Raw genomic sequence first — 11,739 nt, 5'->3', positions numbered from 1 at the left:
CAGAGCAGTATGTTTAGTAAATTGCGGGATGAGTTTCACCTAGTAAACTTTAAATATTCAAAAACTTGCAGGATGAAATTCACCTGTGAAATAATATTCTGTTTTTAAAAATAAAAATAGTATTTCATTTCTATAAAAAATAATAATAATATTTCATTTCTATAAAAAATAATATTTCGTTTAAAAAAATTATAGTATCCTAGTAATATTTCATTTCTCTAAAAAAATAATAATATTTTGTTTTAAAAAAAATTATAGTATCCTAATAATATTTCATTTCTCTAAAAAATAATAATATTTTGTTTTGTCTGTATCCTACAGATACTTGGTAAATGGTCAAGTCAGTGACATCCTAAAAGCTAAGAGGGGCCTGAGACAGGGGGACCCTGTGTCTCCATTATTATTTGTACTGGTCATGGAATATTTACACAGGTGCATGATGGAGCTCAAGGAGAACAAGGATTTCAAATACCATCCTAGGTGTGCAAAATTGAATATTACTAATATCTGTTTTGCTGACGATCTTATGCTCTTTGCCAGGGGTGATGTTCTCTCCGTGAAGACTATGATGAGTACATTTAATAAATTTTCGGAGGAAACTGGTTTGAAGGCTAACCCGGATAAATGTAAAGTGTTTTTTGGAGGGACTGATTATGAGGTTCAGCATGCTATAAGAGAAGCCACGGGATGTGTGGAGGGGACTCTACCTATAAGATACTTGGGAGTACCTCTCACTAGTAGGAAGCTGTCTGTAATTCAGTGTCAGCCTCTCATTGATAAAATGGTGGCAAGAATCCAACACTGGTCGGTAAAATTCCTGAGTTATGCGGGTAGACAACAGCTGGTCCAAAGTGTACTCATGTCAATCTCTAGTTATTGGATGAGTGTGTTCCCATTACCTAAGAAAATAATCCAGAAAATTGAAGCTTTGTGTCGCAATTTTCTGTGGTCTGCGAAAACTGATGGGAGGAAAGCATTGGTAGCATGGGAGCATATTTGCGAACCGAGGAATGCAGGGGGTTTGAATTTCAAAAAGCTGCTCTTATGGAACAAGGCTACTATTCTGAAACTGTTATGGAACATTCATAATAAGAATGATAAGCTTTGGATCCGATGGCTGGACATATATTTTATGAAAGGTAAACCAATCCTCACATGGCAGGTTAATCACACTAGCTCTTGGATGCTGAATTGTGTGCTAAAGTGTCGTGTATACACTCATAACAATGAGGCATGGGAGAAAGCTAATACCATGAAAAGATTTGATACTGCAGCAATATATAAAAGTATATGTGGCGATAGGAGCATGGTTCCTTGGAAGCACTTATTCTATCAAAATCATGCAAGGCCAAGAGCAAAGTTCATTCTATGGTTGGCTTTGTGGGGAAGACTAGGAACCAAGGATAGGCTGGAAAAAATAGGAATCATTCATGATAAACACTGCTGTTTTTGCCTTCAACATGAGTCCTTAAATCATCTTTTTTTTGACTGTGCATTTACAGGTTTCGTGTGGCGTAAATTGCTGTGTTGGAATGGATATTTACGCCAGGTTGCGGACTGGGACAATGAGAAAAAATGGTTGTTTGGAGAGTTAGCAAAAAAAGGATGGCGCCGGGAATTCTTACGAGTCACGTTGACGGAAACGGTCTATCACATTTGGAAGGAAAGAAATGAGATCCTTTTTAAGGATAATAGCCCAAACCTTGCTGTTATTAGAAGAATCATGGAAAGTGTCATAAGTAGATGTTTACTAGCAAGAAATCTGCAGAACCATATTAATGCTAGTAGAAATAGTATAAGCTAGGTTTGTCTTGTGTTGTTGACTTATTGGGCCTGGATCTTTGGATCGGCTTGTTTTATCTGTTTTTGGAAATTAATAAAAGTTTTTCTTTTCCAAAAAAAAATAATATTTTGTTTTAAAAAAAATAATCCTTATATATTAAATAGTTTTTAGATATATATTATTTTGTTTTATAAATATAATATTCAGTTTTTAAAAATATATCATATTATATTTTTGTTTTAATAATGTATTTTTATAAAAAACAAATTTTTTTATATATATTAAACTTAAAGAAAATATTATTAACAAACTTAAAAACAGAAATTATTGTTAGTGATTCTTAAATTTTTTACCTATTCTAATTAAAAACATACATTCTATATAACTAACAAAACAAAAATATATATTCCATCATTTAAACAAATTAATACAGAATATCATAAAAAATTTATCACAATTTTTTTTAACATATTATACACAAATTTAACCATCACTATTTTTATCATACAACTTTCACTAAAAAAGGCATAATCTGAACAACTCATACAACCCAATATCAAATAATAAAAAATTAATTTCATATGTGTACCTTATAGTAGATGACTTTGATGAAAAAAATGAAAGAAAATCCAAATCCGGATATTTGAGTATTGAATTTTTGTTTGTGTTAAAAATGGAAGATGTGAGAAGTAACGTGAAGATATTTGAGTGTTTGGTGAGAAAAAAATTTCTGCAAAGTGAAGGAAATGAGAGAGAGATAAGTTAAATAGTTGGAAGATGTGAGAAGTAAGTGAAGGAAATAAAGAGAAAGATAAGTTGTATGTTGGGAGATGTGAGAAGTAGGTGAAGGTAATGAGAGAGAAATAAATTGAATAGCTTGGGACATGTGAAGAATAACGTGAAATGTGGAATATTTATTAAACATTTGTGGGGTGCATTTAACCCTGCAAAAGTTATTACCGTTGGGACTTGCGAGGTGGAATGCACCCCGCAACATATATGTCATAAAAGCACACCCAACGTTCATCTGCACTATGACCAGATCAGTAAAAGCAACTTTTATTTTTCTCCAATTCTTTCAAAAACACTTGCGAGGTGAATATCACCTGGCAAAGTTTAATGATGTTGGAACTTGCAAGAAACGTTCACCTGCCAACCTGAACACACAATAAATATTGCTTTTAATTTTCCTCCAACATTTTCAAAAAACTTGCGAGGTGGCTATTACCTGACAAAGTTATTTTCAATATTTTTGAATTTCTCACTCACTATTGCGAGACAGAAAAACATATAACATTTTTTTATAAAAAAAACTACGTTGTGAGGTGTAAAGCACCCCACAAGTGTGTTATTTAGTGAGGTGACTATCACCTGAAAAAATCACCAGACTAATTTGATGTTTTATTGTAATGATCTGATGGATCCCAAGTGTTTTCATGGAATTGAATGGCACCGCATCAACTTTATAAATCTATAAATCTATAGTCAACAACGTAATCCATATTTTATTTTATTTTAGGGTTAAATACGTTTTTAGTCCCTATAAATATGCGACCCTGCAATTTTGGTCCCTCTAAAATTTTTTTTGAATAATGATCCTCGCAAACTTTTCCTTCCACAATTTTAGTCCATGTCGTCAAGTTTCATTGATAGAAGCTGATGTGACACAAATTGCAGGGGTTTTAAACCTTCTCTAAACTAACCCAGAAAAACAACAAAAAGAATTGGTCTGTTCTATTCCAAAACATAATCAACTAAACTTTCGTGAACAATTTTGAGCCAAGTCATCCCTAATCTCTAACATTGCCATCACTACATACAAAAACATTCACCACTTCAGACATTAAACAACAAATTCAACAATCCCATCACATATTAACCATACAAATAATTTCCAACATTAGAACATTAACTGTACACCAACAACAGAAAGGCAAAGAAAACACTAACAATAAACACATAATAATAATAATAAAATATCCAAACAACAACAGATTAGAAAATAGCAAGAAGAGGAAACAGAAGCACCAACAGAAGCGTCCAAATTTCGCCCTCCATTGAAACTCTGACCACCCGTGTAACCAGTCGTCGACAGCCCCATCGCAGCCACCACTCCGGCTGACAACCGCCAACTGCACCGCACGCCATTGTCCCGTAACGCTCCCTACCCGAACGACCCTTCATCCGATAATGAACTCCACCGTGTGCGTCAATGAAAGAAATTTAAAAATTAAATATAACAGATAAATAGTTGAAATTGAGAGTGAGAGAAAAAGAATAAAAAAAAATAAATGTCTCTAGAACATCAACGACTCCAGGAACCAATTATTATTTTTCCGGAGTCCTTTTGTTTATCTCTTATAATAACTCAACTTACTCTCTTCTATCATTCTCTCTATTTTATTTGCCCCCCTCATTTGTTAAAAGAATTTTGATGCTACATAGTTGTAGTTGGTTTTTATTCATCCTCCGTGTCATCTTCACCCCCTTTATGCTTTTCATTACTTCTGCATTTTTCATATTTTTCTGTTCACAAAGATGTTATAAAGTATATACACTTATTCAACTACTCATAATTTAATCAAATATATATATATATATATATATATATATATATATATATATATATATATATATATATATATATATATATATTTCGGCAATCTCTTTGCCATGTTCAATTTTGATTCGTTTTTACTATTTAATTTGTTGATTTTTAATGTATGTATGAATTGGAAATAAAATACAGATGTTACTGAATGTTTTCTAATAACAATGTTATATTTTGGGATGTAGTAACTACCATAATCAAATTTGGTTTCATCTAATTAGAGGGGTTTAAAATTCTGCAATTTGTGTCACGTCAGTTTCTGTCAATGAAACTTGACGGCATATTTAAAAGAAATTTTTTAAAAAATCCAAAATTGCAGGGTCGCATATTTATAAAAACCTCATATATATTTAACCCTTTATTTTATTTGCACCTACGATACATGCTATGTAGACTTTTTGACCCTAATAAATAACACTAGTAAAAATTTCGCAACTCTAACTCACCCAAAACTGATAAATTTATCAATCCATGAACATGTACAAATGTACAAGTAGTCTACCATTTCAAATACATTATTCTCTTTAATATTATAAATTATTTTAAATTTACACTTAGATGTACATATTGTTCTTAAATCTACACAAATATAATCATTTTAAATTTGTTAAAAAATTGATACATTTATTATTAAATATATTAGTTATTATAAACGAACCTGAAACGAATTTATTGTTTTTTAAAATCTGAGCATGTATCTTTCACTACTAGAAATACTGGAATTTCCTGCGGATTTACCTGCGGATTTAAGCTAAATTTCCGCAGGAAACACTTTACCTGCGGATTTTCCTGCGGTTTAGTGTCCCCAGCTAAAACCTTCGTGGGTAATATTTTTGGCAGGAAGTTCCGCAGGTAATTCCGCAGCTAAATCCGCAGGAAAATTCCGCAGGTAAATCCGCAGGAAAATTATTTAAAAAATTAAAAAAAAAATTTATACCGTCTCGTCTCTAGATATGTATTGCTTCTACTAAATATATACAATCACCAAAGTTATGCAACAATGGTTTTCTCCTAAAGACAAATCTACCATGGAACCATCCTTATGACTATCTTAAAGACAAATCACCTAACCCACAACAGCTTTTTCAATTCTAACAATTAAATATTAACCTAACTTTCTGTCACTGATTACTAACATTTTTTGAACCTGCTGCTATAAACTCCCTGCAGCATTCAAACACAATTCAAACCAATTCTTTTCAGAATTGAGACAAAAAAAAAGGAGACAATGTTGCACCATATAAAAAAATCAGGAAGAAACAGGAGGTATGGCTAGTTCAAAATAGCAAACAGAACCTATGGCCTCATCCAACTATGTTCACATTAAAGCATACCTATTATTACGGTTAGTGCGAGAGATGCGATCCTAAATCAAATTAGATGCACCCCAGTTCAGCGCTAATACAAGCGAGTTTCAGACATTTAAATCCATTCCAATTCAGTACCTTTGCTCCGCTTGAAGAGATTGCAGTTAGACGCGCTTCCCGATCGACTAATTTTCCATCAGATCCAGCAGTTTGATAAGAGGCTTGGGTGCAGCCAAACTGTCAGCGTTGTATCAATCTCAAACTTCTCCTGGATCAGTCGGCTTTGTCAAAACAGCCCCTGCACAAGAAAGGGTGTATCAGTTCAGAAGTTTAGCCTCATAACAGCCCCAGTTCAAACCATTCCCCAACTACATAACAGACTTTCCTAACTAACATTCAGTTCATAACTAACTACCAAAAGAGAAAGGTAACTAACCTCAAACCTCCACCCTTCAACATCATAACAAACTCTCTTTGCACTCACTTATAACTAACATTTCCTAACTTCCAGCAACATGTAACAAACAGTGGTTACATGTTGCTAAAAGATATGAGAAATGAACTCGGAGCCAAAGGCCACCTCGAACCCTCTAAGAATAGTCTTAACTCCACATCTAACTAAACCCAAATCTAATAAGCATATAATGCAGAAAATTAGAAAATTCCAACTAACTGAACCATACACTTTCGTCTCCAATTATACACATACTTTTTATAAGATAAAATAGATGTTTGTTCCCTCCAATTATACACAATTTCGTCTCCATTCCCATTGTCCTGTGATTCACATACTTTTTATAAGATAAAATAGATAAACAAAAAATGAAGTAAAAACAAAAAGAGATTGGTAGACAGTACAAAACCTCGATAATGGTAAGATTTCGAAGGTTGGGAAAATAATCCAGCCTTTCTAGCAACCACACCCACTCCTCCTTAAGATCTCTATGCTTAAGGATTACCTCCATGTATATTACATTGTAAAGAATAGGATAGCTGCAACAATGTGAGTCCTGTTGTGATTCACCAAAGTTAGATATCAACCTTAATTTCTTTTATCATAGAAAAACATAATAAATGAAGAAATCTAGGAAGCATCGACACTGACACGGCAACATAAACTTAATAGCGTAATCTCAAGTGTCAGTAAAGATGTCCGTGCTAAGTAGAAAGAAATAATCTCTAATGAAACCAACAATGTTCTTACTAGTTCTCCACTCAGAACCTGGCCGTTTGGCCAATGAATCAAATTCCTAGTGTCAGGATTAAGTATATTGAGCCGTTAACATCAACTAAATCAAATTCCTCTCTCACCGCTAACTTCGCCACAAAAGCTGAAACAAGAGAAACAATATTTCAATTTTCAACAAATAAAAAAAAATAATCCAAGAAATGAAAATGTTGAGAGCGGAAGAAGAAGACTGACGAATTCGGTTGGGACATTTCATCGAACACCTTGCGAGCGAGGACAAATTCTGCATTTTTCTTCCAAAAGCTAAACTAAACATTCAGATTTAAAACATAATCAATAGAAAAACTTGCAACTATTCTCAATTTCAAAACATCATGTATCAGTATATTTCAACTACAACCAACTCCATTCAACAAAAAATCTCAGTTTGCACCTCTGATTATTATAATCACCTAATACAATTATACTTTTGTTGCAGATGTGGGCACTTGTGCACATGTTCAAAATGTGCCAATGAGTTGCTTCAAAGTAGAAGGAAATGCCCAATGTGTCAAGCCCCTGTTTTGGAGGTGATACGAACTTATTCTATACTATAAATATTGACTTTACAATAAAGGTCATACTTAACAATATACAGGACTCTAACAAGTTGTATCTCTGGACGTGTCTCCAGGTACTCTTTTAGTTTTTTATTTTGTTACTGTGATTACTGTATTCATGTCGAGTACACCAAACCAAAGGAATACATGTGTGTGAGTAGATTCTAAATGAATCAGATTATATACACGATGCATGTGAGTGTGTGTTGCAAGTGGGGTTTGACATTTCATAATGTTATAGTCATGTTGACACGTGGCTTTTAAAAAGGCTTACTTTGGAAATGAAATAAGTTGACAAAATGATAAATAATATTTTTGGTAATCAAATTATAAGTGTGAAGTATGCTTGTAAATGGTTCTGCTTGGATATGACACACCTATCTGTGAAAAAGATGCATGTGATGTTCCATTGTCCCTCTAATCAAAGTCAATAAGAAGTAACAAACAAAATAAATATAATGAGGCTCTCTCCACTTGTGTCTTTTGAAAGAACCAGTGCATCTTTTTGCAAAACTTTTCTAAAACAAGTTTGATTGGATGAGATGAATTATGAAACACTTTTTCAGCCAACATGTCTCTGAGTTAAATGAAGATGTTGACACTATTAATTTAATTTGATACTATATACTTCATTATATCTTAATCGTTGAAATTTGAAAATAAATTTACTACATATCTCTATATCCCTTTTATTTTGTGAACACTTTTTTCTTTCTTGCCCATTTGGATTAGGCTGAAAATGAGTTGGTTGGACAAGTGTAATGAATTGGAGAAAGAGGAGATTAGTTACCATATGGTGAATAGCTGGATATACAATTATATGAGCAGATGCACGCCTGATTGCGTACCACATAGGGCTGCTGCTATTGGACGCCAAATAAGGAGTAGTATATCGTTGAAGATAAGACTTGATAGGAACAACTTCTCCCTGGTCAAGCAGATTTACTTCAAAATATTAGAGTTAAGTTTGTAATCTACATAACTATAAGAGTGTGAACTTTTCAACACGGAGAACAGGAGAAAATTGGAGTTTTATACTAAAAGAAGCTTCACAAAGGTCAAGTTAATACAACAAATCTAACAAATCTGAGTAACATTTACATCAGCATATCATATGAAGAGCTGCTTAAATGTAATAGGAAACAACTCTTTATTTACAAAATAGAACAGTCTGGGCTTTACTCTCTATATAGTGGTCAAGAGTGGAAAGAGAATTAAATGTTTGCCCCAAATCACCTGAAATGAAGATATAATTATTCATTTTAAAGAACAGCAAAATTAAAACTATGAGAAAAATCAAAGCAAAATGAAATACTGATATATAATAGTTAATGAAGTAGAAACAAAGTCTGTAATTAAGGATGCAAGAGACTACGTCCTAGAAGTAGAATATTGGTGGGAAGACAGACAACGTACCAATGATCCCAAATTTGTAAGGGGCATCTGGTTCAACTTTGGGAGGTGTTCCAAACCAAAATTCTCGAGAAGAATCCCCACTTCCAATTCTGTAGTAGTATTTGGTATCATGCTGAAATGTAGAAATAACTGAATCAAGTGAATAAATGCATTCAATTCAATACATCAAAAAATGAGAACTATAAACAAGTGCGATTATTTGAAAATGCAAGTTGCAAGACGGTAATAACAACAACATCATAACCAATTTACAAGCTGCAATTTGAACATAAATCATCAACAACACAACATCATAACATAAGAAAATCAAAACTGAAGCAAAAAGAAGAGAGAATCTGGTTGAGACATTTCATCGAACACCTTGTGAATCAAACTCAAACTGTAGCAGAACCCTTAATTGAGTCGAAACAGTAAAAATGCAAAAATTTCAAAAGGCAACCAATTTTGAACATAATACGTAAATCAAATTCTAAACTGAAACAAAACTCGATTTGAAATCGAAACAAACCTGTAGCGAAAACTTGGCTCGAATGCAAAATCTGAACCGTGAAAAAGCTCTGCTCGAATCCAAACTCTGCACTGCGTCGAAACCTCCAAACTCGAACCAAAACAAAATTGAGTAGCAACTCCGATTTTGAACAGAAAAACTTCGCGAACACCAAACATAACTGTGAAGAGTTTGAGCGTATTGTTGTTATCACGTGTGAGGAAGATGAGAGGAAAAAAAAGCTTTTAGTAAATAAGCGCTCCGTTGGAGCTTTTGGAAAAAGCGCTTTTGTTTGTTTCTCTTCAACTGTTGCTGACTTTCCTTTCTTTCCTTAATTTTATTTTATTTTTTGTTTTAATTTAAATTTAAATTAAGAGACTACATTTTAAAAATATTGTCTTAGTGGTAGAATTTTTGTTTCAATACAGGTAGATTATGGGTATGATTCCACTATTTAATTTTTAACATATTTTATTTTTGAATTTATTTATAGTTTTTTTTATTATTATTTTTCAAATTTGTTTAATTTTCAACCGATTTTATTTTTCTATTTTTTATAGTTATTTTTAATTTTATGTTTCAAAATTTTTTATAACAAAATGTATACTTGATAAATGAGATTAAATTTAAATTTTAGAAATAATTTTAAGAAAATAGTTAAATTTGCAGCAAAATCCGCAGGAAAATTTCCTGCGGAATTACCTGCGGATTTTGTATAATAGTTTGGTTTTTATAAAATAGAAATCCGCAGCAAAATTCGCAGGAAACTTTCCTGCGGATTTACCTGCCGATTTTGCATTAAAGTTTCGATTTATGTTTGAAATACATAGACCGCAGAAAAATCCGCAGGTATTCCTGCGGAATTTTCTGCCAATTCTAGATCCTCAGGAAAATTTATTTTATTTTAGAAAGTCCTAGGAAAATCCGCAGGTAAACCTGCGGAATGTTTTTCGCAGGAAATTCCGCAGGTATACGTGTATTTCTAGTAGTGTTTTATATAACTTTTAACATGAACTGAGGATGTGTTTGTTTCAAGAGGCTTAAAGGGTGGGAATTTAATATTCCCATGGGAATAAGTTCAACCAACTTTAACTTCCCACTATCACTCACATTTATTATTATTTTTTATTTTTTAATATTTTTAAATTAAACAAATTTTATCATTATTCCTAGGAAACAAAATTCTTAACAAACACATAAGTTGGAATAATATTCCAAGGAATACTAATCCTGGAAATATCATTCCAAGAAATAATTTTTCTAACCTTGAAACAAACACACCCTGAAAGACTAATTGAGTATTCTTTTACATCGGTGTATCTGGCCAGTGCTACAAATATTTTTTATCTATTTATATATGGTGGTGAATGGAAACATATATTTCCATTGGTTTTATTATTCTCATAAAGACATGTGAATTTTTCTTTTACATATATGTCGACAAACTAAGGATGTTGTGCATTTTGTTAAAGAGAGGGAGAAAATTTCAAAATAATAAAGTATAAAATGAAAATGATGAAACTGTCACAAATGTTCAAAAGATACATATATATGGACAAACAACATAATTGATTCATTCACACAAAAGAAACCAGAAACATGAAAATAATATAAAGCTAGTATTCCCACTTAAATTTTCTTTTGAGACGCTTACCTACCATAGTGGTCCTTATAATTGAAATATGCACTAACCATGTAAAAAGTGAAAAGAAACATAGTAGCTCCATAAATTTGGTGAGGGTAAATAAAGAGATATCATATTGTTAAACCAATTTGTAACACCTGCACCACATTTTTTACGGTTTTGTAATTTCTATCATGTTTAATAATTATTTTTTCTTTTTTTTGGACACAAATAACATATGTTTAAGGTGTATTTTAGAAGTAGGGGTAGAAATAGGTCAGACCCATAATAGGGGCCTACAGGCTAACTTATATAGGCTCAGGCCAAGCCACACATTATTTTTAAATAGAAAAGGTTTAAGTTTTTATATAAGCCTATTTAGTTAAAAAGGCTAGGCCTCAGGCCCTAAAAGAAGCCTTTTAAGCCTATCAGACCAGCCTATTTAAATAAATATGAATACTTTTTTTATTATCATTATGTTATGTTTTATACTTTGAATTAAAATACAAAAATAAAATTTGGTTATCTTGAAGAACTTTTGAAAATAAGATGAAAATATCCGATGAACATTGTTTTCATAACTTCTCTTAAACAAATAGTCTCTAAAACTTATGATAAGAGGTAAGTTAAAATAAGTCAATGCAAACAAATTTTTAGTCTATTGGTCTTTTAGTTAGTTAATCTATTTAAACTTTATTTTAATTGCTTATATACATATTTCTA

Source organism: Vicia villosa, unplaced genomic scaffold, assembly GCF_029867415.1.
Source record: "Vicia villosa cultivar HV-30 ecotype Madison, WI unplaced genomic scaffold, Vvil1.0 ctg.000044F_1_1, whole genome shotgun sequence".
NCBI lineage: Eukaryota > Viridiplantae > Streptophyta > Magnoliopsida > Fabales > Fabaceae > Vicia > Vicia villosa.
This window is presented reverse-complemented; position numbering follows the sequence as displayed.